Source organism: Physeter macrocephalus, chromosome 7, assembly GCF_002837175.3.
Source record: "Physeter macrocephalus isolate SW-GA chromosome 7, ASM283717v5, whole genome shotgun sequence".
NCBI lineage: Eukaryota > Metazoa > Chordata > Mammalia > Artiodactyla > Physeteridae > Physeter > Physeter macrocephalus.
This window is the reverse complement of record NC_041220.1, coordinates 63,122,475-63,129,366: the sequence shown is the minus strand read 5'-3', so window position 1 is coordinate 63,129,366 and position 6,892 is coordinate 63,122,475.

Genomic DNA, 6,892 nt, shown 5'->3' with positions numbered 1-6,892 from the left:
ATGAGGCCACCATCACCCTGATACCAAAAGCAGACAAAGACGTCACAAGAAAAGAAAACAACAGGCCAATATCACTGATGAACATAGATGCAAAAATCCTCAACAAAATAATTAGGAAACAGAATCCAGAAGCACATTAAAAGGATCATACACCATGATCAAGTGGGGTTTATCCCAGGAATGCAAGGATTCTTCAATATATGCAAATCAATCAACGTGATACACCATATTAAAATATTGAAGGAGAAAAACCATATGATCATCTCAATAGATGCAGAAAAAGCTTTTGACAAAATTCAAGACCCATTTATGATAAAAACCCTCCAGAAAGTAGGCATAGAGGAAACCTACCTCAACATAATAAAGGCCATATATGACAAACCCATAGCCAACATCCTTCTCAATGGTGAAAAACTGAAACCAGTTCCCCAAGATCAGGAACAAGACAAGGCTGGAAGATAAAACAGTGGAAATAACTACTGCAGAGCAATTTAAAGAAAAAAGAATAAAAAGAACTGAGGACACTCTCAGAGACTTCTGGGACAATATGAAATGCAGCAACATTCATATTAATCAAACTAAAAAAAATAACACAAAGAAAAAGAAAGAGGCCTCTGCAGGTGATGAGAAAGGTGTGAGAACAGGCTAGATGGAGAATGAGGCACCGTGAGGCCCAAGCTGAAAGAAATAACGACTTCCAGTACATCACCCTGACAGTAAAGAGCAAAGGAAAGGTGACGTCTGAGAACTGCAATGCGTTCCACTTGAACAAAAGGAAGTTGGGTTGCGATAATATAATTCTGGATTCCATGGAATGTTGTGGCTCAGAGAGGCAAGAGATACAAGACAGAGAAACAATATAGTGGTTCACAGCTGGAGAGTCATTTTTCCCGGGATGAATCATACCTTGAGGCTCAACCATATCTGATTTAGTTGATACTTAGCCGTGTGGCTGACAGGGTCTTGGTGCTTGGTCATGTGTCAAGTCTGAGCCTCTGAGGTGGGAGAGCCAAGTTCAGGACACTGGTCCACCAGAGGCCTCCAGGCTCCAAGTAATATCAAACAGCGAAAGCTCTCCCAGAGATCTCCAACTCAACACTAAGACCCAGCTCCACTCAACGACCAGCAAGCTACAGTGCTGTACACCCCATGCCAAATAACTAGCAGGACAGGAACACAACCCCACCCATTAGCAGAGAGGCTGCCTAAAATCATAATAAGGTCACAGACACACCAAAACACACCACCAGATGCGGTCCTGCCCACCAGAAAGACAAGATCCAGCCCCATCCACCAGAACACAGGCACCAGTCCCCTCCACCAGCAAGCCTACACAACCCACTGAACCAACTTTACCCACTGGGGGCAGACACCAAAAACATCGGAAACTACAAACCTGCAGCCTGCGAAAAGGAGACCCCAAACAGTAACTTAAGCAAAATGAGAAGACAGAGAAATACGCAGCAGATGAAGGAGCAAGGTAAAAAAACACCAGACCAAACAAAGAGGAAACAGGCAGTCTACCTGAAAAAGAACTCAGAGAAATGACAGTAAAGATGATCAAAAATCTTGGAAATATACTGGAAAAAATACAAAAAAACGTTTAACAAGGACCTAGAAGAACTACAGAGCAAACAAACAATGATGAACAACACAATAAATGAAATTTAAAAATTGGACAAGGAATGAATAGCAGAATAACTGAGGGAGAAGAACAGATAAGTGACCTGGAAGATAAAACAGTGGAAATAACTACTGCAGAGCAATTTAAAGAAAAAAGAATAAAAAGAACTGAGGACACTCTCAGAGACTTCTGGGACAATATGAAATGCAGCAACATTCATATTAATCAAACTAAAAAAAATAAATACAAAGAAAAAATATTAAAAGCAGCAAGGGAAAAGCAACAAATAACATACAAGGGAATCCCCACAAGGTTGACAGCTGATTTCTCAGCAGAAACTCTGCAAGCCAAAAGCATAGGCAGGACATATTTAAAGTGATGAAAGGGAAAAATCTACAATCAAGATTACTCTACTCAGCAAGGATCTTTAATCAAACTAAAAAAAATAAATACAAAGAAAAAATATTAAAAGCAGCAAGGGAAAAGCAACAAATAACATACAAGGGAATCCCCATAAGGTTGACAGCTGATTTCTCAGCAGAAACTCTGCAAGCCAAAAGCGTAGGCAGGACATATTTAAAGTGATGAAAGGGAAAAATCTACAATCAAGATTACTCTACTCAGCAAGGATCTCATTCAGATTCAACAGAGAAATTAAAACCTTTACAGAAAAGCAAAAACTAAGAGAATATAGCACCACCAAACCAGCTTTACAGAAATATAGATCAATGGAACAGGATAGAAAGCCCAGAGATCAACCCACACACATATGGTCACCTTAGCTTTGACAAAGGAGGCAAGAATATACAATGGAGAAAAGACAGCCTCTTCAATAAGTGGTGCTGGCAAAACTGTACAGCTACATTTAAAAGAATGAAATTAGAACAGTCCCTAACACCATATACAAAAATAAACTCAAAATGGATTAAAGACCGAAATGTAAGGCCAGACACTTTAAACTCTTAGAGGAAAACATAGGCAAAACACTCTTTGACATAAGTCACAGCAAGATCCTTTTTGAGCCACCTCCTAGAGAAATGGAAATAAAAACAAAAATAAACGTATGGGACCAAATGAAACTAAAGGAAACTACAAGCAAGACAAAAAGTCAACCCTCAGAATGGGAGAAAATATTTGCAAATGAAGCAACTGACAAAGAATTAATCTCCAAAATATACAAGCAGCTCATGCAGCTCAGTATCACAAAAACAAAAAACCCAATCCAAAAATGGGCAGAAGACCTAAAAAGACATTTCTCCAAAGAAGATTTACAGATTGCCAACAAACACATGAAAGGATGCTCAACATCACTAATCATTAGAGAAACGCAAATCAAAACTGCAGTGAGATATCACCTCACACCAGTCAGAGTGACCATCATCAAAAAATCTACAAACAAACTTTAACACCTCACTTTCACCAATGGACAGATCATCCAAAATGAAAATAAATAACACAAGCTTTAAATGATACATTAAATAAGATGGACTTAATTGATATTTATAGGACATTCCATCCAAAAACAACAGAATACACTTTATTCTCAAGTGCTCATGGAACATTGTTCAGGATAGATCATATCCTGCGTCACAAATCAAGCCTTGGTAAATTAAAGAAAACTAAAATTCTATCAAGTATCTTTCCTGACCACAACACTATGAGACTAGATACCAATTACAGGAAAAAAACTGTAAAAAATACAAACACATGGAGGCTAAACAATTTGCTACTAAATAACCAAGAGATCACTGAAGAAATCAAAGAGGAAATCAAAAAATACTTAGAAACAAACGAAAATGAAAACATGACAACCCAAAACCTACAGGATGCAGGAAAAGAAGTTCTAAGAGGAAAGTTTATAGCAATACAATCCTACCTCAAGAGACAAGAAACATCTCAAATAAACAACCTAACCTTACATCTAAATCAATTAGAAAAAGAAAAACATAAAAAACGCCAAAGTTATGAGAAGGAAAGAAATCACAAATATAAACAAATACTGTATGCTAACACATATATATGGAATCTTAAAAAAAAATGTTTCTGAAGAACATAGGGGCAGGACAGATATAAAGATGCAGATGTAGAGAGTGGACTTGAGGACACGGGGAGGGGGGAAGGGTAAGCTGGGACGAAGTGAGAGAGTGGCACAGCCATATATACACTACCAAATGTAAAATAGATAGCTAGTGGAAAGCAGCCACATAGCTCAGGGCAATCAGCTCCGTGTTTTGTGTCCACCTAGAGCAGTGGGATAGGGAGGGTGGGTGGTAGACGGAAGAGGGAGGGGATATGGGGGTATATGTATACGTATAGCTGATTCACTTTGTTATACAGCAGAAACTAATACACCATTGTAAAACAATTATACTCCAATAAAGATGTTAAAAAAAAACATCACATTGTATACCTTAAACTTACACAATGTTAAAAGTCAATTATATCTCAATAAAGCTGGTAAAAACTTTAAAAAAAAAAGGGATTTAGAATATCTGAAGAAAGGCTATGTTACCCATTTTGATCATAAAGCCATTATTATTGTCTCTTTTATTGCACTTCCTCACCAGAAATTTTTTTTCTTCTTCTTGACCTAGTTTCTGGCAATTACATTGATTTTACTTTATATCACTGCACTAAAGCTTCTGGGATCAGATCATCTGTGGTAATTTTGTTGTTGATTAAATCAAATCAATTCAGAGATTGTCTTGCCACTGTGTGCTGACACTGATTATGACTTGATGGCAATTATCTGCAGTAATTTTTGTCTGTACACTATAATTGGAAGAATCAGAAACTGAAATAATATGGATTTTATATTGTTTACATTATATCATCCTCAGCTTTGCTCAGCTTTCATTACTATTTTAAAATCAAATAGAATTTAGGTGTTGTCCAATCCCTGAAAAAATTACTGAGCACTTGTACTGACACAGTACTAGGCTCTGTGACTGCAATAATGAGTAAAGCCACAATCCCTGTCCTGGAGTTACTCACGGCTTCAAGGAGTGGATTAAACAAGAAGATGAAAGCGATCATAGAGTGTTTTCTGATGCAAACCATATTGCAAGCATATAAATAAATTTCCTTCTGAATCCCAGCCGTGAAAAAAGATAAAAAGGGTCAGAAAAAAATAAAAATTGTTGAGGGAGACAAAAGACCTGTATGCAGAAAACTATTAGACACTGATGAAAGAACTTAAAGATGATACAAATAGATGGAGATATATACCATATTCTTAGAATTTAAATACAATATTTCAATTAATACTATGGCAACATTGCAAGACAGAGATCATCATCCTTATTTAATAAAGAAGCTTTCTTATACAATAAATGAGGCACCCAGGTAAAATAGATAGCTAGTGGGAAGCAGCCACATAGTACAGGGAGATCAGCTAGGTGGTTTGTGACCACCTAGAGGGGTGGGATAGGGAGGGTGGGAGGGTGGGAGGTGCAAGAGGGAAAAGATATGGGGACATATGTATATGTATAACTGATTCAGTCTGTTATAAAGCAGAAACTGACACACCATTGTAAAGCAATTATACTCTAATAAAGATGTTAAAAAAAATAAATGAGGCAACTAAGACTTAAGTATTTAATAAATTTGAATAACTTGTTATTTAATAAATGAGGAAAATAAGAATTAAGTTATTTGTCCAAGATCATGAAGCTAGTAAGTGGTAGATTGAGAATTTGAATTGCAGTTGTGGTGTAGTAATAGAAGAAGAAAAAATTAGGTTACAACTTCCACAGTCATGTGAGGGGACAGAGGAGGAGTGGAACTAAACATCAACATATTCCCCTGAAGCACAGTAGTCACCTCACCCTGTGTGTCAAGTACCTAGATCACTGAATTATAACTTCTGGTTTACTTCTCTCTTCACTAGATCATGAGTGCATGTCATGCTCATTTTTTATTTGCCTTGAGTTCTGCAGTGGGATAGGGAGGGTGGGTGGTAGACGGAAGAGGGAGGGGATATGGGGGTATATGTATACGTATAGCTGATTCACTTTGTTATACAGCAGAAACTAATACACCATTGTAAAACAATTATACTCCAATAAAGATGTTAAAAAAAAATCACATTGTATACCTTAAACTTACACAATGTTAAAAGTCAATTATATCTCAATAAAGCTGGTAAAAACTTTAAAAAAAAAAGGGATTTAGAATATCTGAAGAAAGGCTATGTTACCCATTTTGATCATAAAGCCATTATTATTGTCTCTTTTATTGCACTTCCTCACCAGAAATTTTTTTTCTTCTTCTTGACCTAGTTTCTGGCAATTACATTGATTTTACTTTATATCACTGCACTAAAGCTTCTGGGATCAGATCATCTGTGGTAATTTTGTTGTTGATTAAATCAAATCAATTCAGAGATTGTCTTGCCACTGTGTGCTGACACTGATTATGACTTGATGGCAATTATCTGCAGTAATTTTTGTCTGTACACTATAATTGGAAGAATCAGAAACTGAAATAATATGGATTTTATATTGTTTACATTATATCATCCTCAGCTTTGCTCAGCTTTCATTACTATTTTAAAATCAAATAGAATTTAGGTGTTGTCCAATCCCTGAAAAAATTACTGAGCACTTGTACTGACACAGTACTAGGCTCTGTGACTGCAATAATGAGTAAAGCCACAATCCCTGTCCTGGAGTTACTCACGGCTTCAAGGAGTGGATTAAACAAGAAGATGAAAGCGATCATAGAGTGTTTTCTGATGCAAACCATATTGCAAGCATATAAATAAATTTCCTTCTGAATCCCAGCCGTGAAAAAAGATAAAAAGGGTCAGAAAAAAATAAAAATTGTTGAGAAATTCTCCATGCTAGGAACTATGCTAAGTGTTTTAAATACAATATTTCAATTAATACTATGGCAACATTGCAAGACAGAGATCATCATCCTTATTTAATAAAGAAGCTTTCTTATTCAATAAATGAGGCACCCAGCAACACTGGGCATATACCCTGAAAAAACCATAATTCAAAAAGAGTAATGTACCAAAATATTCATTGCAGCTCTATTTACAATAGCCAGGACATGGAAGCAACCTAAGTGTCTATCAACAGATGAATGGATAAAGAAGATGTGGCACATATATACAATGGAATATTACTCAGCCATAAAAAGAAACGAAATTGAATTATTTGTAGTGAGGTGGATGGACCTAGAGTCTGTCATACAGAGTGAAGTAAGTCAGAAAGAGAAAAACAAATACTCTATGCTAACACATATATATGGAATCCAAGA